A 24,652-nucleotide genomic window follows, 5' to 3' on the forward strand; every position below is an offset into this window, starting at 1 on the left:
TCGTACCAAGTTATTACGTGTGAATCTTAACTGGTAGGTACTACTCGGTTAATTCATATTACTAATATGCTATGATGTACATACTTCGTTAATGACTTAACCATCGTTAACTACAATCTCTGTTTCCAACTCAATGAATTCCATTTCATAATAAACTAAGTATATTATTCAATTATATGGTTGATTTTATACTTTCATCTTCGATGTATTCGAAACTTTCTAGAAAACATCATTCGTACCTTGAAAAGTTAGCAAGAGTTCCATGAGCACCAACATGATTCACTGAGAAAATATCAATAAAACTGAGTATTGATTACATTAGTGAAATACTCCGTAAAGATTATTAAATCTTTAATGTTTTATTCATTTCTAATTCAAGTCAAAAATCAAATGAGCTTAATATGATATTAACTCATCAAATCTGTATTACATCTGAAGAAAATATACATACATATATTTTCATAAAGACGGTAATAAAAATTCTTTTGTACAAAATATTACTTGTGAAATCTTTAACGGGTAGGTAATTCCCGGGAAATATTTAAGTTCACAATTAATATGTTACACTGTACATTCTTCAACTTTGATTCAAAAATTATTAACTATGCTCACAGGGATATACAATCGTTTCCATACAAATTCAATTACATATTCTGATATTGACGGATCAGAATCCAAGTCAAGATTTAACGGGTGACATCATTCTTAGATCTCTACATCTTTCAAAGCTATACTTTGACTTCAAAAATGTGAAAGATCCTTTAGCATTGTTATTACTGAAAATAACCTTGCAATTCCTTTTCAAAGTATCCAGTATTATCAACCATTCAACCAGTCAACGACGACCTTTCAGACTTATAATTTTGGCATATACGTTTTTGTTACTGGGAACCTTTCATGTTGTACCACATTAACAGTAAAGATACCAGCAAATTCATTAATCTGTGACGTAAAGTCTCTTCAAAAAACCATTATAATTGTTCATTGAAACCCTATCATGTACTCATCCACATCTTGTAACGGTAATTACCATACCAACTACCGGAAATTAGCAATCAGTATTTCGAATTTCGCAGCAATTCTACGCCAACAGTTATATATATACATATAATGTCTATCTTTTAGACTTACATACTTCGAATGTGAAGTTTCTGAAAAACATCCCAAACTATGAACTAGTTCTCTGAAATTGGAACAATGCTGATGAAGCAGCAAAAACTGTAAACGACCTTAACAGTCAAAAGTTTGATGATAAAGAATGGTAAGGTGGTAAAGCTGAGAAAAAGAGAAGATTTGGAATTGGAAAACGGATTGAGCAGACCATGAAGGAGGCTGTGGACAAATCATAAGGAAGAAATCTACCTTCAAAGGATCCAAATGATTCAGTGTCTGCTAAAATCGTTAGCAAACACCTTACTCCTCATTCTAAACCTTCACAGACAAACTTTCCGCATCATTCTTTGATTCCAGATATTCTGAAATTCTAAGATATCATCGTATCTTTCATTATAAATATCCTCGATATTTTTGGAGATATCTTCATAACTATTCTTATCTGAAACCATTCATCTCTTCGCGCTATCTGTATTACATCATAAAAGAAACTATTTTAGTTTCTAAATTCTGAAACCTTCAAGTTTAAAATACGAATGTTTTGAAGTAGTGTTGGGAATTGAAGCATGAATTAGTATAATATAATGACACTTGATCAACGTGATTATATTACAGTAAGTCATGCTGAGTTTCTAATGGAACGTGATAAAGGTTCACAGATCATACCCTCATCATGAACCATGTTACATAACTCTTTCATTCTATTTAACCTCTAAACATATTAAGAAAATATTTTTCTTGATGATTCGGTCTTTTTCGAGGTATTCTGGTAATTTGACAAGTCAGATTGTGCCATTACCGTTTCTTTCTTAGAACATTAATTATGTTCATTTCAAAATCCATATCTACGAATTTTGAACCATTATTCGCTTGACTTAAAGTCGGGAAGAGAAAACGAAAGCATGAAGCTCCGAAATATAATGAAAAATATAAAGCCCGAAAACAACCCCAAAATTACAAACCATGTATATCAATACGTATAGCAATATAAAGACACGGGAGAATGAAAAACAATATAACTCCAAGGTAATAGTAGAAGAAAATAACCTCCTCTGGTGGCAGATGAAAAAGAAGAATGAATGATATGATAGCCAAGAAAATATCAAGAATCAGAACTGGATGAAGCATTTTCACAAATCTTTTGTAAGTATGAAATAAGAAAGAAGATTATAGGAGTGGTGAAAATAAATGAAACGGAAGAGGTTAATTTATAGCAAAATATCAGACATAGCAATCGAGGCAGATTACGCATTTAATCAAAGGAAATCCCAATTTCCTTAAATTCCGAAGAATCAAATCTTATTTAGATAATGAAGATTTTCTATTCCTTAAATTACGAAAATCAATCGTTAATATGTCAAGAGTTAAGACGAATCTATATTCTTCATTTCACTCTTTTACGATAACTTCCCTCATACGCTTCGAGTAATTGGATTGTGTTATCCATATTATTCAACGGTGATAAAACTCTAATTATTAACTCATATACGTCATGAAAACATTTTTATTGTTAGCCATGACGACCTCACTCAAATTTCGGGACGAAATTTCTTTAACGGGTAGGTACTGTGATGACCCGAAAATTTTCGACCAAATTTAAACTTAATCTTATATGATTTCGATACGATAAGCAAAGTCTGTTAAACTGAATCTCAAAATTCTTGAACTATTCAATTACCTTTCGTTTATTCACGATGATGCACGAATAATTATATGTAAATAGATACATATACTATAACTTGAAAACGTAACTAAGTGTTGGGTATATGATACTGTGCATTAATCTTATTTGATTGATTACCTGATTGATATATTTAACTACGGAGTTAAAAGATTATGTCAAACGATTCAAGTAAAAGACATTTACTGAGTCTCTTAAGGATTATGATATCATTACGGGTCTCTATTGAGAGGTCCACGTTGATTTGAGAAATCATTCATTTTTAACGGTATTCGGAACAAATGATAAAGTGTTTGTTTAAATAACGTAACTTGGACACATACAATAATAAGGAATATTAACTGTTGGAATTAGATATATGAATAACCTGTGTTATGTATTTTAAAAACGTGTTTATTAAATATTGAATATATATATTTAAATATAATATTAACTTGGTCATAAAACAATCTGTTATTATATATATAATAACAAATAACGAGACGATGATTTATAGAAGTAAATGACCAAAATACTTGAAAGTTTAAGATATACTTTGAGTGGTATAGTTTAGGAATAATTTAAGACTATATTTTGACAAAGGTACGAGTCGCGAAACGTAATGTACAAGTTTTCTCAACGTACGAAGAGACACTCGAAAAACCGGAACCGGGACATAAGTCGAGTGATGACGTACGACTTATCGGAACAAAAATTACAAGTCAACTATGCATGTGAATTTAATATAATATATAATTAATTATTTAAATTAAATATATTATATATATTATATTAAATTATGTCGACAAACAAAATTACAAAAAATATGTGAGCTGGATCTGACGGCCATGCGATCGCATGGCAAATAGGCATAAAACCCATGCAATCGCATGGGCATCAGAATCAGGCCACACCTATAAAAGCTCAAGCATTTTGGTCTCTGTCTTACACACATACATATCATACTCCATATTTATATTATTATTATTATTATTATTATTATTATTATTATTATTATTATTATTATTATTATTATTATTATTATTATTATTATTAAGATTAATATTATTATTAATCTTATTATTATTAATATTATTAATTAGTATTATACATAAAATACTACGACGAGGTTATGAGTGTGTCACTTTCAAAATGGTTTTAAGAGCGGGATAGAGCTAAGAAAATTATGGGTTATTGCCAAGGAGGTTATGGGTAATGTTCGGGGATATATTTATGAATCAAACCTAGTGTTTATCATCTCGTTACATCTACGTACTTTCCTACAATATTGAATCTCAATATTAATACGTAAGTACTTATATTTTATCTATTATATATTAATAGTGTATCCATGTCTAGTACTCGAGTATATATATTTATAAATGCTTGTATGCTAAATTTCGTCGTTAAACAGTTTATAATGAATCACGAATTAAATCCATATATTACTGGTAAAAGGTATATGATATACATGTTTTTGGAAAGCTGGCGAAAAATCGATAACTTTTCATTTAGACACCGAATAGTTTCGATGAACGGATTAAAAGATATGATCAACTGAATTATGATTGACGTTAATTAAAATTGCTTTTGAATCTACAATTAAGATTTAAACAACTTGTTTACGAGATTGATAAAGTGAATTTTTAAATATTGCTAACCGAGTAAATGAATATTTATATAAGGCACGTCTCATTTTGTTAAACTATTGTCAAAATTGACTTTTTGAAACGACTTTGGATAACTTTTGTATGTCGATCTCGAGCATTAGGATTGTGATACACTATGACCTGACCTAGCTTGATAGACATTTATTGACCAACATATGTTCTCTAGGTTGAGATCTACGATTCTTTGATATACCGAGTTTCGGTCACATTACGATGAACAACTGTATGTGCTGCTAAGGTGAGTTTCATATGATCCCTTTTACTCAATATATTTTGGCTGAGAATACATGCGACTGTTTATAAATACTGAAAATACTAGATTTATATGCGTGAGTTTCATTGATCCCTTTTTAATTGCTTTTGCAATATATATTTTTGGGCTGAGAATACATGCACTTTATTTTAAACGCAATGGATACAAGTACATACTAAATTCTACACTGAGTTTGAACCAAAAATCCCTTAGCTTTGGTAACTGTTAACTGCCGGTTATAAGAACTGGTGGACGCGAGTAGTAGTATATGGATCCATAGGGCTTGATATCCCCGTCCGAGCTAGAGCACTAGCCTTTTAACGGACGTATGCTATTTGAGAAGCGTACACGTTGGTTTACGTGTATTATTAAGATGATTATACAAAGGGTACAAATTATATATACGTTAAGTTTAGTTACCAGGGTGCTCAATTTCGTAGAATATTTTGATAAACGTTTCTGGATGAAACAACTGAAATCTTGTTATCCACTTTTATATGCAGATTATGCGAAACACTAAAACTATGAACTCACTAACCTTTGTGTTGACACTTGTTAGCATGTTTATTCTCAGGTTCCCTAGAAGTCTTCCGCTGTTTGCTTATATGATAGACAAGCTATGTGCATGGAGTCTTACATGGCATATTTTTCAAGAAAACGTTGCATTCACCAATTCATCACCATGTACCTTATTTAGACTGCATTGTCAACGGAAGTACTGTTGTAAACTATTATATAAGGTGATTGTTTATATGTAGAAATCATCAGATGTCGAAAACCTTTGATTTAATATTCATTTATGGTGTGCCTTTTCAAAAGAATGCGATGTTTATAAAACGTATCATATAGAGGTCAAATACCTCGCAATGAAATCAATGAATGACGTATTCGGCCAAATGGATTTGGAGCGATCGTCACACTATTGCAGCAGCAAACCAATCAGATTAAAATCCTTGGGCCGTTTAATGTTAACTGGACTTGGTTCTTGGGCCGTAATTTGGTATTGAGCCGAGACCCAACTAAACTACAGTTGGGCTGAAACTGTTACTGATATGTAAATGGGTTAAATAAATATACGAGATAGAATAAATCAGAAAAGCAATCGGTAATGTTGTGGTTTGGGCCAGTGTTCAGTGAATGGGAGGTCGCGGGTTCGATCCCGGGTTGAGGCAAATAATTTCTTTTTCGCCTTTGAGGTAGTTACTATTATTATTATTATTCTTATTATTGTTATTATAATTATTGTTACTAGTATTATTATTATTATTATTAAGTATTACTAGTAATATTAGTATTATCATTATAATAATAATAATAATAATAATAATAATAATAATAATAATAATAATAATAATAATTATTATTATTACTATTATTATTATTATTATTATTATTATTATTATTATCATTATTATTGTTATTATTATTATTATTATCATTAATATAAATAATATTATTATCATTATTGTTAAAACTAGTATTATCATACAGTATTACTAATAATATTATTATTATTACTATGATTACCATTACATTATTAGTATTATTATGATTATTAATTATAATATAACTATTGTTAATACTAATATTATTGTCATCGTTATTATTATTATTATTATTATTATCATCATCATCATCATTAGTATTATTATTATTATTATAACAAGAAAATATTGTTTATATAAACATATATTTATTATAATTATAATACTAAACTATTAAAATAAAATATATATTTTATAGATGAATTTATTAAAATATTTTTAATAGTATTTACTATATTAGATTAAATAATTTACCTTAATAATCTAATAATAAGCATTAATTATAATATTTATTTAAAATATATAATATAAATATATCAAATTTATTTACTTATAAATATCACATAAGTTAATAAAATATTTGTATAACATATAAATTAAGGATATATTATATAAATAAAATTACTTATAAAATACAAGTAAAAGTTTTATATAATTAACAATTGATTTATTGCCATATTATGTATATAATATTATTTGATTATATATTTTAATATATATAACTGATATAGGTTCGTGAATCCGAGGCCAACTTTGCATTGTTCAGTTCCGTCGTATGCATATTTTTTACTACAAAATATCGTATTGTGAGTTTCATTTGCTCCCTTTTTAAATGCTTTTGCAATATATATTTTTGAGACTGAGAATACATGCGCTGTTTTTACAACTGTTTTATGAAATAGACACGAGTACTTAAAACTACATTCTATGGCTGGATTATTATACCGAATATCACCCCTTTTTAGCTTGGTAGCCTAAGAATTTGGGAACAGACCCCCAAATTGACGCGAATCCTAAAGATAGATCTATCGGGCCCAACAAGCCCTATCCAGGTTATAGATGCTTTAGTACTTCGATTTTATATACAGATGAGTGTACCTGTATATTTGGGGATATTCTAGATGCATTTGTTAATGTCGGTTACCGGGTGTTCATCACATGAATGATTTTTGTAGATGAGTGTTCCTGCAGTTAACTATGAAAATGAAATCTTGTGATCTATTAAAATTATGGAAACGATTGATTATGATAAACCTATGAACTCACCAACCTTTTGGTTGACACTTGAAAGCATGTTTATTCTCAGGTATTAAAAAAATCTTCCGCTGTGCATCTGCTCATTTTAGAGATATTACTTGGAGTCATTCATGGCATATTTCAAAAGACGTTGCATTCGAGTCGTTGAGTTCAACAAGATTATTGTTAAGTCGTTTATAGTTTGGATATATTATGAAATGGTATGCATGCATGTCAACTTTCGATGTAACGAAAGTTTGTCTTTTAAAAACGAATGCAATGTTTGTAAAACGTATCATTTAGAGGTCAAATACCTCGCAATGTAACCATATGTTATTGTATTCGTCCTTATGGATTAGGACGGGTCGTCTCAGAAATAACGAAAAATAATACAAGGGGATACTATTTAGGACCGATTTAATTAGGACAAGCCTTCCACCAAACGACATTGTTTTCATTTTCCAATCCGAGAGCTTGCTTTTGAATTTATCTATGACCGGGGACCAATCACTAAGTTTCTTCATGCTCGCTCCGATAGGAAGACCAAGATAGATAAAAGGTAATTTCCCGGCTTGGCACCCCATCCGGGTGGCTAGCTCTTCAACCTCAAGCGAACTAACACCCACCCCATAAAGACAACTTTTTCGCAAATTCACTTTTAGACCCGAAGCTAACTCAAAGCATTTGAAAATATTAATGAGATTACGTACGTTTACTCTAGACCAATCCCCAAAAAACATGGTATCGTCTGCATATTGCAAATGGGATAACAACACCTTATTACTTCCAATTTCCACCCCCTTAAATAGACCTTTATCGATTGTGGCTTTTGTGAGAATATTAAGACCTTCTGTGGCTAGGATGAATAAGAATGGAGATAAGGGATCACCTTGCCTCACCCCTCGTCCAATATTGAATTCCCGAGTAGGAGACCCGTTAATAAGAATTGATATCGACTCCGATTTAAGACACGATGGGATCCATATCCTCCATTTGTCACTGAAACCCATGCAAGTCATAACTTCCATAAGAAAATCCCAATTTAGACTATCGAAAGCTTTAGCAAAGTCGGCCTTGAAGATTATAGCTTTTTTCTTTTTTGACTTTAGAAACTCAAGAGATTCATTAGCCGTCAACACACCATCTAGAATAAACCTCTCTTTTAGGAAAGCGCTTTGTTCCGAACCGGTGAGCCTAGGAATGACTTTACGAAGCCTATTTGAGAGAATCTTTGCAACAATCTTGTAGAAGCTCCCAATAAATCTTATAGGCCCGAAGTCACTGAGATTTAAAGGATCACTCTTCTTCGGGATGAGAGTGATAAACGAAGCATTACACCCACGGGAAAATTCGCCCACATTCCAAAACCAAGAGATAGCATTAATCACGTCCTCTTTGATGATGTCCCAAAACTTTTTGAAAAATCTTAGGTTGAAGCCATCCGGGCCAGGGACCTTACTACTACCACAATAATAATTAATGGCATCGATTATTTCTTGTTCCGTGATAGGATCTTCCAATCTATTTGCTTCAATGATGGACAAAGACGGATATCGAAAGTCAGACAGACTCGGTCTAGCAACATTCTGTTTCTCGAAAATACTCTTGAAATGGTTATAGGTTTCTTCTTTGATTTCTTGAGGATCCTCACTCCACACCCCGTTTATTGATAATCCGCGGATATTGTTTTTGTTGTTTCTTCGCCTTATGACCGTATGAAAATATTTCGAGTTTTCATCCCCCTTAAGAATCCAACGAATCCTAGCTTTTTGCTTTAGCATGTTTGCTCGCACATTTTCTTTTTTAACCACTCTTTCCTAGCATTTAACCATTGTGACCTTTCAACGTCGCTCAGTTGGACCGATTCAGCTTTTAACTCAAGATTGCATGCAACGGACTTAAGTAGCTCAATTTCGCCTTCTATATTTCCAAAGATTTCACCACTTTTATTTTTGATGGCCAGCTTAGCTTTCTTTAGTTTATTACGAAGACAGCAGTCTTTCCTAGTCCCACCCCCACCATCTTCCAACCACACATCATTGATGACTTGATCAATCCCTTCAATATCTAACCACTCATCAAAGACCTTAATAGGTTTTGGGCCGAAGTTTTTATCATCGTCCTTTATAACGATGGGACAATGATCTGAGTATTTGCGTTCTAAGGCCACAACCGATAAACAACTCCATAAAGCACAAAAGGAATCATTTACCAGAAAGCGATCTAACTTACTGAACTTCATGCCATCATCACTTACACGAGTAAATAAACGACCCCCGAGAGGAATATCCACAAGCTTGGCCGTCTCAATAAAATCATTAAAGCGTTTGGCCCTACTTTCAATAAAAACACTGTTAAGTCTTGCGTCCGCCACACGCACCTCATTGAAATCACCACCCACAATCCAAGGTTCATTTGGTTTTTGAGAAATAATTGACAGCAACGAATCCCACAGTCTTTGTTTATTTCGGTCATCATGTGGTCCGTAGACATTTACCAGGTTAAAATCTTTCCCATTGCTTATCCATTTAACTCGAACACCAAGACAACAATAAAAAACAAACGCATCAAAAAACGATTGCTGTACACAGGTCCGAATATATATTATGCCTGCCAAATCTACACAGGTCCGAATATTTATATATTATGTACATATATATTATGTAGCTATAAAAGTTGACAACCATGACTATGTATGTAAGTAGTAAAACTTTAACTTAAACTAACTTTAGCAACATGTAATAATATATAAGTAGTAAAAGTTAAACTTAAACTAACTTAAGCAACATGTAATTTTACTTATAAACGAAGTTGCCCATGTAACCGTAAATATCAACTAGAGAAAACAACCTCGTAGTGAAGTACGGGCGCGTTTTACTCGTTATATATCTATCTATCTATCTATCTATCTATTACATACATAAAGCATGTGGTATAGTGCTGACGTGGCACTCTGCTAATCACCCTATTAATTATCATCCACGTGTAAATCTCTCTTTTAATCAGATTAATTAATTCTTCTAATTACAAGAAGATAACATGTGGCCACACATAACCCCTTTGAATCAGTTTATAGGGTTTCACTCATTAACCGCCCTTTTATCCGCCAGATTCATCCTCATCTTCATCGTACAAAAATCAGTATATGAACAAATTGGATTAAATTCTATTTAACGATCGTTGCTTTTTCGATTTCGATAAGGTTTCGATCTTTGTATCTTACCGATTTGATCGATTGGATTGAAGATTTACGGAAGATTTTAGGGTTTGACGTTATTGACCTCAAATCGTTCTCCGACACATAATTCAGTTGATTTGTGTTTGATTACCGCATCCTCCATCCGGTTCCTGCCTCTTCGATTGTGGTAAGGTTTGGATCGTTTCCTTTTTTCCGATTTGTTCATATTGATTGGATGTTAACGTGGAATTAGGGTTCGAGGCTATAGTCTGAGAGGTTTTATGGTAATTGTTTTCTTTATTGTAAGATAGTTGTTGATGCATTTATTGGTAGGATGATTATTGCAAGTGATTTTGTAAGGCTTAGTCATTATACCGACGAAATCACTGCAGGTATGTCACTCGAGTATGGTTTCTTCCCTTTAGATCGCGTAACACTTCAATATCTGAAGTGTATCGATAATTTTTTGATGTTGGTTGATTAAAAAATTAAGGAAGCTAAATTGATAATTGAAAGTGAGTTGACCTGGGAAATTTATTAATTCAGGTTGTTGAGCATGGAGATAAGAATTGATCTTGATGCACTACCTAAATAGAGAAGAAACTGTAATTGTTGTCGTTGATAAAGAAGCTTCACCATCTCAAGTGTCTTCTTCTATTAAGGTACCTCTGTATCAATCAATCGATAGTTTTGTATTTTCTACTTATTTTGTGTAACTTACTTTAATCTGTCAACATCTATATCTATATTCATTTCATACCATGGTGGAGTTCTGTTCAGTTACATATAAATGACAAAAACTATGTTATAAAGTCAGTTGGTATTACATATCTATCCACCATTATTCTCTGTACTTTTCGTTAAGCCTTCGTAAATATAGGAATTTTATGCTCAACAAAGGTTCATCGGGAATAACTGATGTTTGGTTACGTTCACGGTTGATTATTAACATCAGATATCTTGCTTTCTTAATCACTACATTATTGTGCACAAGGTAAACAATTTCCAGTCCATGATCTATTTACAAACAGCATCCAAATGCTAACGATGTTTCATATGCCGAATAGATCGATCATCACCGTCTTTCATATCTTTGAACAATGTTTTCTATGTGTACGTAAGTGCATAGTTAATTTGTAAGGGATTTAGAATCTTCTTTAGAAAATATTCCAGTTAATCAACTCACTCACGTTTTTTGTTGATTGACTTCATTTTTTCTTAAAGCATTTGATTTGTCATCAATATGATGTCTGTTGGGAGTTCTATTAGGGTTTTATGAATCAGATTCAATACTATTTTGCTTAAGTGCATATTGATGTTGAAAATTCATCTCCTACCATCTTTCTGCGAGGTAAATAATTGTTATATGATGACAACAGATTGTGTAAATATTTGTTATACGAAGGCATTCGGAATATTATATATGCAGCAAGGGGTATTGCTGGAATGAAATGTGACATTAAAGTTTAAACATTTGGTAAGTTGTAAAGGTGCTTGCTTTCTTCAGCAAAAGAATCTCTATTTATTCAATTGTATAAGTAGATTTAATTACATTATATGACATTTAGATTGTGTTTGCATTAAGGGATAGTTTATTCAAAGGCATGATGTACCAGGTTTTCTCATCTTATTATATACGGAGTACGTAGTAACTGAATATACATTAGGTGTTCATTTGTATTCATAAGGTTGTGATATAGTATATGTTTCGAAACAAAGTAGAAGTTGGTAGTTCTTATATCAATTACAAAATGAGCTTAGTAGATTCTATGATGTTCCTGAAGGTAACTTTGCAAGATTTTATCATCAGTTAAGAAGACCATGGATCTCATGTGATGCAAAGAATTTTATCTTAGAATCTGTTTTGAACTTGCAGGCTCTGATTTCACATCGATGGGCCAACTGTAGTTTGTTAGAGCACTTGGTAAGTATTTTTCTTACATAACTTTTATAGCCTGCCTATTTCCAAATGACCAAGTATGAAATGTAATTACTTGAGATGGTAAGTGGACCCATTTAGTATTAAATGGGTTAAGTTGGATTAACTTTGTAATTAATTTACACAAGAAAAATTGATTTGATAGGAAACGTGTCAAATGAGTTGGAAATCATGTAAAGTAGTATATTTAAATTTGTATATGTAAAAAGACCTACTACTTAATTACGGAGTACCTAAGTATAGAAGTTAGACAATTATATACTCCACTTAAGTATAGGGTTCTGTTTTTGAATGTGATTTATTAGTTACTTATATTATATGGTTCGATTCAAACAGATTTTAATGCGATTCAATACAGGTATGTCAATTAGAAACTTATATGGTTCAAGTGGAATTAATAAGATTCAAAGGCATTTACAGTTTAATGTTTTTTGATTTATTATTGAATTTTTATTTATTGATTTGGGATTAAATTATATGTCAATGTCAATATGTTTACACATAGTATTTAGCATAAGAAACCCATATCACGACTGAATATTTTGATGTGTATGTGTATCTTAGTTATGATGACTGGATTTGTTTGTCAATATGTATGCCGTCATATCTTTAAGAATATGAATATGAATATTAACTTCTGTATGTAATATTTTTTTTTTTTTTACGGCAAAGTAAAATATATTATTTCTCCAAAACAGGGCCAGGACATTCCCAAAAGCCCAAATACAAACAACAAAAGGCTCAAAAGCCCCAATCCAATACAACAAACAACAAAATACAACACCAAAAACAGAGACTAAAATCCAAAATCAAACAAAACTATACTCATCACCTATCCACTGCAAACTCCACATCTGACCTGCTTTAATCACAGCCTTTGACTTTTTAACCTTCAAAAGCATCATCTTCATTCGCACATTGTTTTGAATAGCATCACACAATTCACTAACATTTCTTTTTCCTTTCTTAAAAAGCCTAGAGTTTCTCTCATGCCATACATAATAAACACTAGCAGCAAGAATACTCCTATTGATGAAATTCCAAATAGTGTTTGTAAAAGGATACTGAGCCAACTTACCAACAATAGTGTATGTAATATTTATGCAGTAATATCATGACGGAACACAGATTTCTGTATGTAGTAATATTAAGACTCGAGTATTAAGCTTTATATGTTTACAGTACTGCCATGAAGAAATATATAACTTTTATTCAAGCTTTATGATGTATAAATAATATCATGATTTGGATGAATAGAGTCCTCATTGATGAGGTGAAGTAGTTTTTTCTTTTAATTAATTAACGTGATATATATATATATATATATATATATATATATATATATATATATATATATATATATATATATATATAGGGCCAGGATCAATGGAGAAGTAACCAAGCGGGGGGAAGCAAATTTTTTTTTTCGTTTTTTTTGAATTTTTTTTTCCGGCATCAAGATCACACGAAAATATGAACATTTAGAAGAGACACTTCGTGATGAATGTTATTATTTAGGCGGAAAAACGATCGACAAAAATAATATTCAAGAAAATATTGTTCGTGAAGAATATGAACGTTTTTTTTCTTCATGTTTTGTGAAGTAGAATTTAGCCCGATTTAGAGTTTAGGATTTAGGGTTTACGGTTTAGGGTTTGGTGTTTTGGGTTTATGTAATAAACCCAAAACACCAAACCCTAAACCCTAAACCCTAAACCTTAAACCCTAAACTCTAAACCGTTGGTGTTAAAAACTCAATCTAAATCCTAAATCTAAACTCTAAACCCTAAATTTCTAAACCCTAATATCTAAACTCTATAAACCCTAATATCTAAACCCCAATAGCTAAAACCTCAACATACGCTCGAAAAATACGATAATTGTTATATATATTACTTCTTCGAGCGTTTTTCCGCCAAAATAAAAACATTTATCACAAAGTGTCTCTACTAAATGTTCATATTTTCATCCCATCTATAATGTTCATGAACAAAGTTTTTTCAAAAAACGAAAAAAAAAAAAATTTTACTTCCCCCCGCTCTCCCGATTGGTTACTTCCCTCTTGATCCTACCACTATATATATATATATATATATATATATATATATATATATATATATATATATATATATATATATATATATATATACTAGTTAAAGACCCGCGATTTCGCGGGATTTTTAATGGAACTTGTTGACAAATGTTTGACATGATGGTGAACCGAAGTTGTGATAACATGATGGCTTAATATATATGCTAATACGTTCAAGGCCATAGTATACAGGCAATAATCTGGACTTGTTTGCTATTTTGTAAATGTTAGCCTCTTTCATCATAAATTTGTAACTTTGGTTGTTAAAAACAATTGTGAAAAACTCACATATCAAAAATTAATTTAGATTTTGTGAGTAATCATGTAAATGTTGCTCGGCATTGTAGTCCTTAAAATACCATTGATCATTGATTGTCATATAATAATGTTCTATTACATACCAACTATTCATACTTTTTAATTATTACATTCTAACCATAAAATTAAAAACATACGAAATTCATAAATACATCATTCGACATATTCATTAACACTTCTGCACTAACGGTGATTCTGCAGATTCAAAAAAGTTTGATAACGAAATAAACTATTACACCGGATGATTTTTATCTAGGATCATGATGAACCTCCTTTCGCCACGCAAAAATGCAATCAAACACTTATCGTCCTGAACATACCCATATTCAATTATGAATTTTAACCACCCTTTAAAAACATACTTTTCTTTGAGTTTCCTTCATTTCTTAAACCCCATATATGTGTATTTTCGTTCAGATCTAGACACTCATAGTCACGATTACTTCGTAGTTCAGGTAGTTTTTGAAGCTCTTCGGGCAGGCGCTGAATCACATTCATATTATACTGGCTAAAAAAATTTCAATAATCAGTTTAAATAAAAAGCAGATTCTCAAATTGTACTTAAATTATATTTTGCAAAGTATATTATGCCTGAAAAACAAAATTAATTCACCCAAACATTTGCTCCTTGTATCTTGAAGAAAACGTACGTAGTATGACGAAACCCCCTAAACCCTAAACTTTAGTTTTTAGAATTTGTGATATAAAGTTTAGGACTTAGGGTTTTATGGTTTAGTGTTTAAGGTTTACATATAGGGTTTAGGGTTTAGTGTATAGGGTTTAGTTTATAGGGTATAGTTTTTAGAGTTTAGGATTTAGATTTTAGAATTTATGGTTTGAGGTTTATGGTATAGTGTTTAAGGTTTAGGGTTTAGGTTTAGTCTGTAAGGCTAAGGGTTTGTGGTTAAGGATTTGGGGTTGATTTAGGGTTTAGGGTTTAGATATAGGGTTTAGAGTTTAGTGTATCGGGTTTGGGGTTTAATGTTTAGTGTTTAATGTTTATCGTTTAGGGTTTAGTGTTTAGGTTCAGAGTTTATGGTTTAGTCTGTAGGGTTTAGGGTTTAGTGTTTAGGGTTTAGCGTTTAGTGCTTAGGGACTATAAACACCACGTTTGTAGAATAAAAGACCTGCGATTAGTACCAAACATATTTCGACCATACCACGTTTCGACCATACCTAAAATCTAAACCCTAAAAACTCTAAACCTAAACCCTAAGCCTAAAATATAAACGCTAGAATCTAAACCCTAAGCCCTAAATCTAAATCTAAAACCCTACACCCTAAACCCTAAATCTAAACCCAAAACCCGACACCTTAGAATCTAAACCCTAACATAAATCCTAAACCCAAAACCTAAACTTTAAACCCTAAAATCTAAACCCTAATCCCCAACCTAAACTCTAAAAACTTTAAACCCTAACCGTAAACCCTAAGCCTAAAATATAAACCCTAAACCTTAAAATTAAACCCTAAAACCTACACCCTAGAATCTAAACCCTAAACATAAACTTTAAACCCTAAACCCTAACCTAGACCCTAAAAACTCCAAACCCTAACCCTAAACCTAAAATATAAACCCTAAGCCTAAACCCTAAACCCTAAATCTATATCCAAAACCCTACACCCTAGAATCTAAACCCTAAATCTAAACTCAAAACCCTACACCCAAGAATCTAAACCCTAACTTAAACCCTAAATCTAAACCCAAAACCCTAAACCTAAACTCTAAACCCTAAATCTAAACCCTAAACCCTAACACTATACCTTATACCCTAACCGTAAACCCTAAGCCTAACATATAAACCATAAACCTTAAATTTAAACTCAAAACCCTACACCCTAGAATCTAAACACTAAATCTAAACCATAAACCTATACCCTAAAATCTAAACGCTAAACCCTAAACCCTAACCTAAACCAAAAAACTCTAAACCCTAAGCCTAAAATATAAACCCTAGAATCTAGACCCTAAACCCTAAACCTAAATCTAAAACACTGGAATCTAAACCTTAAACCCTAAATCTAAACCCAAAACCCTACACCCTATAATCTAAACCCTAACCTAGATCCTAAACCCCAAGTCTAAACCCTAAAATATAAACCCTAAAACTTAACCTAAACCCTAAAAACTCTAAACCCTAAGCCTAAAATATAAACCCTAAATCTAAACCCTACACTCTAGAATCTAAACCCTTAACCCTAGCCTAAACTCTAATATCCTAAAATCTAAACCCTAAACATTAAATCTAAACACTAAATTGTAATCGAAACCCAAAACCTAAACCTTAAAAACTTTAAACCCTAACCCTAAACCCTAAAATATAAACCCTAGAATCTAAACCCTAAACCTAAACCCTATACTTAAACCCAAAACTATGCACCCTAAATACTGACTTTCCAGTCGTTTTGTTCCTTGGTAATCATGTTAAGTGGGTTGAATTCCATAGATTCGGCAATTTATTTGTATGCATTGTTTTGTAATTTTTCTTATGTGTGGGTGTGAATAAATCTTAAGAATATTGAGGTATTTATAGTAGCAAAAGGATATGTGGTACGTAAAATACGGAAAAGATATGTGAAATATATGATAACCATTATGTGAAGAAGCTACATCCATCTCACGACTCATTTTGACACCTATAGAGACTACAACAAAAAGGAAAATCAAAGTATATATTTCTATTTAAGGTGCGACTTGAGGAACAGTAAGAATAAACACTCACCTGATTGCATCTAACACACATCAGTCTTCTGTACAATTTATTTATCAAAATTTAGTGAGTCAAATAATCATCTTTAGAAATTAGGAGCGTTAAATTCAACGTTTAGAGACTCTCAACACATTTGACTTGTTTCAGTTTCATCTACTCAACATTACATGTTTGACATGATTAAGCATAACCCAAATCGGCACCTTTACAAGTAAATGGGTCAAAATGTACCTGACTTCCATATGAACAGGTGAAATTGCACCCCGTGCATTTCCACTTTTCAGTTATTCTAATTCAGCCTCCTTTTTTCCAACAATAGCTTCATATTTGATATCTGAGTGATAAAAAGAAAGGTTCAGACGACACATAAAAAAACTGTTTTTATCCTTGTCAGTTAAAAAGAGAAGACGAAAGTGAAATCGGAAACCTCTTCTTTCATCTCTCTAATTTCGCCCCTTTCTTTATTTGATTTAGCGGCACCTAGAAATAGGCGAATTAAATCGAGAGTGACAAATGCATAAGCTGTATAACCTAGAAACAAAAACCCTAAATCGAGAGTGACAGAGAAATAGGCGATATGTATAAGCTGTAAATAAACCCCTAATTTTCAAAGAAGCTCCCCGTGTTTATTTTAATTTGAAGGGTATTAAGGACAAATAACTTAGTTAATGATGATTTATTAGCTAATTTTTTTAGTGAATGATTAAGGACCGTTGGATCAAGGGGTATTATAATGTAATTTTCTAATCTAATGATAATTAAGGGGGTTTTGAAAATATTTATTAGCTAATCGAGACTCTCTTTTAATGTATATAGTGATATATATATATATATATATATATATATATATATATATATATATATATATATATATATATATATATATATATATATATATATATATAAGTTATTCTTGATTGTGGTTGAAAGTTATTTTAGGATATTTTTATCTATAAATATTATATATATATATATATATATATATATATATATATATATATATATATATATATATATATATATATATATATATATATATATATATATATATATATTAGGAATATATTATCATATATTAGGAATATCTATTATTTAATTATTTATTTATCTATGATTTAGCTAAATGTATCATATAATTCGATACATAACCAAATACCAAATACGTTAAAATACCATTAATACCAAATACCATTAATTATATTATGACCATTAATTAATTATATAATCTAGCTAATCTCAAATACCAAATACGTTAAAATAAAGAAAAGTGTTACATAACGTAAATGGGGTTTGGGTATTCAATGATTCGTGTTACGTACTACGTCAATGAAATTTAAAAACTTTTCTAAAATTAAATTAGCATGTTACACTTTTATTCTAAAAATAATTGTATATAATAATCCTAAAATAATATAACTTATACTTTACTAATGTTACTTTTCATGACAAATTTTTAATGTACTCGAAATATTACTTAGTATATAATTTATGTATTAAAAGATATTAATAGTGAGAAAAAATTGTAGACATAAAGTTATTAATACCACTATAAACCACTTTTAAATTTTTTCAACACCACGGGCTCTTAAACTTAAAAGAACTTTTAAAATTCGTCAACACCACGGACTCTCAACTCAAAAGAAGTTTTTAAAATTTGTCAACACCACGGGCTCTTAAACTCAAAAGAATTTTTAAAATTTGTCAACACCACAGACTCTTAAATAATTCATATACTTTTTCTATTTTTTTAGTATCGCTATTTACATATCAATATGAACTGCAAATTACATATTTTGAACGATTTTTTACACACCCGTACAACGCACGGGCTCAAAAACCCGTACTAACACAACGGGCTCTTAAACTCAAAAGTATAATGAAAAAGATATTAATTGTGAGAAATAAAAAAATTTGTAAACCTTAAGTTACTAACACCGCTTTTAAAATTTATCAACATCACGTGCTCTTAAACTCAAAAGAATTTTTAAAATTTGTCAACACCACATACTCTTAATTAATTCTTAATCTATTTTTTTAGTATCGCTATTTACATACCAATATGAACTTCAAATTACATTTTTTTGCACGGTTTTTAACACACCCGTGCAACGCACGAGCTCAAAAACCTGGTATATATATATATATATATATATATATATATATATATATATATATATATATATATATATATATATATATATATATATATATATATATATATATATATATATATATATATATTGTCTTTATATCAGTAACATAAAAGGATAGATATTTATGGCTATTTATATAGAATCAAAGTGATAACTCGACTGGAAATTCTGGTAGATAGGTTATCTGACGCTTTCATAGGTGGACCTGACATCTATCGAAGAATGTGTCTTGCGTCTCCCTGTTTGCTGTTTTTCACCCCAAGTAGGACTCGATGTACCATATAAGGTTTGTGTATATTTGATCGCAATTAACAACATCATTTTGCAAATACATAAACATCTAAAAAATTAATAAGACATGTTCATAATTATTCAAATCTTACTGTTTAAACTTAAACCATAACCCACAGGGAGATGGTAGGGCTTTTAACAAATAAAGGGTACAAAAATAGACGGGCATGTAAAGGGTGATCATGGTTTTATTTCTACATTCAAATATTGAAAAACAAGATATGAGTTAGCTGTATGATCATAGTATTTAGTATTGTTTTGATATTCATATCTTGATTTTCGATAATGAAGCTTTTGGTAAACAATTTTAACTTCAAATGCCCATTTTGTGACCGCGGACTTATTAACTATACTTTGTTTCCTAATTGTTAGTTAACTGAATTTTGTGTACAAGTGTCTTTCTTTTTTATGATTACACACTATCATATTATGTTTATTTCATCCTCAAGAATATATCGTTAATTGATTTAACATATACATTCCAGTTTGTTGTATTAAGAGTCGCCATGCAACGCACGGGCTCTTAAAAGCTAGTTATATTATATTATATTATACTACACTATATCATACTATAATATACTCAGTAGTATATTACATGACATCATACATCATAACACATCGCATTATATTATATTATATTATATTTAATTATATTATATTATAATATAATATGTTATACTATATTATATTATATTACATGATCTTATATTTTTCTTTTTCTTCTTTTAGTTACATTATATTAGTGATTTATTATTATGAAATTTTTTTTTAAAAAAAAACAAGTATTAAAACGTTATACCAATAATAGATATGTCTATTTATATAATTTTAAATTATTAATTTAATATTTAACACTTTTGCACAAAATAATTTTTGACCGCAAAGTGAAGATATATAGTGTTAAATCAATGGGTAATTACTACTACAAAGCGTAGATAATTTAAGTTGAATACGCTAACGACATCATAAACACATCATAAAAACACATCATCACACCCGCAGCAACGCGCTGCTACCACCCAGTGTAACGACCCGTCAAAATCGCTATTGACGCGGCACGTTAATCATTGATTCCACAGTGAGGTTTTGACCTCTATATGATACATTTTGATAAAATATTGCATTCATTAAAATAAGTGACTTTCTAAACATAGAAAGTTATAAACATGTGGGCGAGTGCTTAGGTATAAGCAAAACCCCAAAATACATAAGTCTTTAATTTACAGGTTGACATCACAGTCCAATTATTTATTACACAACGCAGTTTTATTTTGAATGCAATAAACTTTGTACAAAGCATGAGAGACTCCATGCAGGCAACAAGCACATCACAGCGGAAGCATTCTAAGGACCTGAGAATAAAACATGCTAAAAAGTCAACACGAATGTTGGTGAGTTATAGGTTTAATTGCTCGAGTCATAAACATATATAAAGATAGACCACAAGATTTCATCAAAAGTTTATCAATAGATTCTACGTAACAGAGCACCCTGGTAACTAAACTTAACGCTATAGTGATAATTACCCCATTCGTTTTAATACGCGCAAACCAACGTGTCTTAAACTCAAATAACATACGTCCGTTAAAAGGCTAGCGCTCTAGCTCGGACGGGGATGTCAAGCCCTATGGATCCATATACAATTATTCGCGCCCACCAGTCCATATCCTATGTACTGGCAGCTACTAGTTACCAAAGCTAAGGGATTTTCGGTTTAACTCAGTGTAGAATTTTGTATGTACTTGTGTCTTATTGCGTTTAAAATAAATTGCATGTATTCTCAGCCCAAAAATATTTAAAGCATTTAAAAAGGGAGACTATAACTCACAGTTCAATATTGCGATTCAATATTGTAGGCAAATTGCGTAGACGTAATGATGGTAGACGACTGTATGGTTGGTCTTGGATTCAAGAACAATACCCCGAACAATACCCAATATTTCCTTATTTTAAAACGGTTTGAAACCCGAATTAAAAATACCCTCGAATATACTTTATTATTATTAAACTTAAAATTAAAATTATAATTATAATTATAATTATAAAATAACGTACATATATATTTATGAAATATTTCGTCGAGCGAAACTGCGTATTTATATTACTTTTCGATTTACTGTAGCTCATGCGATCGCATGAGTTTTCAGTGTTTTTGCCATGCGATCGCATGGCCGCCTTTTCTGTTTCTGTTTGCTAGTTCGTCGACATCAAATAGTATTTACTGTAGCAAATAGTGTTTTACTGTAGCAAATAGTGTTTACTGTAGCAAATAGTGTTTTACTGTAGCAAATCACTGTAGCAAAGTCGTTTTCACTGTAGCAAAATACGGTTTCACTGTAGCAAATAGTGTTTTACTGTAGCAAAGTCATTTTTACTGTAGCAATTAATGTTTTACTGTAGGAAAGTCGTTTTTACTTGTACATCTTATAATATATATATATATATACATACATATATGTATATTTACATAATATTAAATCATAAAGAGAATTGGTTTAAATTAGTCGAAATTTTTCGGGTCATCACAGTACCTCCCCGTTAAAGAAAATTTCGTCCCGAAATTTTGAGTAGTACCTGTTTCATGAGCGATATCAGTGAACAAATGTGGATACTTTTGCTTCATTTGATCTTCACGTTCCCAAGTAAACTCGGGTCCTCGTCTTGCGTTCCAACGAACTCTAACTATCGGTATTTTGCTTTGTTTTAATTGTTTGACCTCACGGTCCATGATTTCAACAGGTTCTTCGATAAAATGGACTTTATCATTGATTCGTATTTCGTCAAGAGGAATTACGACATCCTCTTCAGCTAAACATTTCTTCAAATTTGACACGTGAAATATGTTGTGAACACTACTAAGTTCTTGCGGTAGCTTTAATCGATAAGCAACTGTTCCAATTCTTTCCGTGATTTCAAAGGGTCCTACGTACCTAGGACTTAGCTTTCCTCGTTTACCGAATCGTACAACGCCTTTCCAGGGTGACACTTTCAACATGACTTTGTCGCCCACTTGAAATTCTAGCGGTTTTCTTCTTACATCAGCATAACTCTTTTGGCGACTCATGGCCGTTTTCAATCGCTGTTGTATTTGAATGATCTTTTCGGTGGTTTCATGAATAATTTCTGGTCCAGTAAGTTGTCTTTCTCCTACTTCACTCCAACAGATAGGAGATCTGCACTTTCTACCGTAAAGTACTTCAAATGGCGCTGCGTTGATGCTCGTATGATAGCTGTTATTGTATGAAAATTCTGCCAACGGTAAGTGTCGATCCCAACTGGTTCCAAAGTCAATCACGCATGCCCGTAACATGTCTTCCAATGTTTGTATTGTTCTTTCACTTTGACCATCTGTCTGTGGGTGATAAGCGGTGCTCATATCTAATCGAGTTCCCAATGCTTTTTGTAATGACTGCCAGAAACGTGATGTGAATCGGGTGTCGCGATCAGATATGATAGAGATGGGCACACCATGCCTGGAAACTACTTCCTTCAAATATAGGCGTGCTAATTTCTCCATACTGTCTGTCTCCTTTATTGGTAGAAAGTGAGCTGATTTAGTTAGACGATCAACTATCACCCAAATAGTATCATGACTACTTGCAGTCCTTGGCAATTTCGTAATGAAATCCATGGTTATTCTTTCCCATTTCCACTGCGGAATTTCTGGTTGTTGCAGTAATCCTGACGGCTTTTGGTGCTCAGCTTTGACCTTTGCACACGTTAAACATTTGCTTACATAAGTAGCAATTTCTGTTTTCATATTAGGCCACCAATAAAACTTCTTGAGATCGTGGTACATTTTTCCGTTTCCTGGGTGAATTGAGTACCTCGTCTTGTGTGCTTCATCCAGTACTAGTTGCCTTAGGTTACCATGTTTTGGTACCCATATCCTACCAGCAAAATACAGGGTTCCATCGGCTTTTTCTTCAAGTTGTTTTTCTAACCCTTTGCTTATTTCGCCTTTTTTGTTTTCTTCTTTTAAAGCCTCTAACTGTGCTGCTTGAATTTGCTTTGTGAGATCAGTACGAATTGTAATATTCAAAGCTCGGACCCTAAGAGGTTTTACTCTTTCTTTTCGACTTAGGGCATCAGCTACAACATTAGCCTTTCCGGGGTGGTAACGGATTTCACAATCGTAATCGTTTAACAACTCTACCCAGCGACGTTGTCTCATATTGAGTTGTTTTTTATCAAAAATATGCTGAAGACTCTTATGGTCGGTGTACACTGTACACTTGGTGCCATATAGATAGTGTCTCCATATTTTGAGTGCAAAAACTACAGCTCCAAGTTCCAAATCGTGTGTCGTATAGTTCTTTTCATGAATTTTTAGTTGTCGTGAGGCATATGCGATAACTTTTGTGCGTTGCATTAATACACATCCTAAACCTTGGCGCGAAGCGTCACAATAGATCACGAAATCATCATTTCCTTCTGGTAATGACAAAATGGGTGCAGACGTTAACTTCTTCTTTAATAACTGGAATGAGGATTCCTGTTCCGTGGACCAATCATATTTCTTTCCCTTTTGAGTCAATGAAGTTAAGGGTTTGGCGATTCTAGAGAAATCTTGAATGAATCTTCGGTAGTAACCAGCAAGACCTAAGAATTGGCGAATTTGTGTTGGAGTCTTCGGGGTTTCCCATTTACTAATGGCTTCGATCTTGGCGGGGTCAACTTTAATTCCATGTTTACTGACAACATGGCCCAAAA

At 31.7% G+C, this 24,652-nt stretch overlaps 1 long non-coding RNA gene across 1 annotated transcript; it reads right to left on the minus strand.

Annotated features, from left to right (window-relative positions):
• Positions 1 to 14,859: 14,859 nt before the first annotated feature.
• LOC139865907 (uncharacterized) lies at positions 14,860 to 18,044 on the minus strand. Its single transcript, XR_011765158.1, has 3 exons — positions 17,923 to 18,044; positions 17,727 to 17,829; positions 14,860 to 15,267 (listed from the first exon to the last, which is right to left on the minus strand). It is a non-coding gene; the product is annotated as an uncharacterized lncRNA (long non-coding RNA).
• Positions 18,045 to 24,652: the final 6,608 nt, after the last annotated feature.

This window comes from Rutidosis leptorrhynchoides, chromosome 9 (genome assembly GCF_046630445.1).
Source record: "Rutidosis leptorrhynchoides isolate AG116_Rl617_1_P2 chromosome 9, CSIRO_AGI_Rlap_v1, whole genome shotgun sequence".
Lineage (NCBI taxonomy): Eukaryota > Viridiplantae > Streptophyta > Magnoliopsida > Asterales > Asteraceae > Rutidosis > Rutidosis leptorrhynchoides.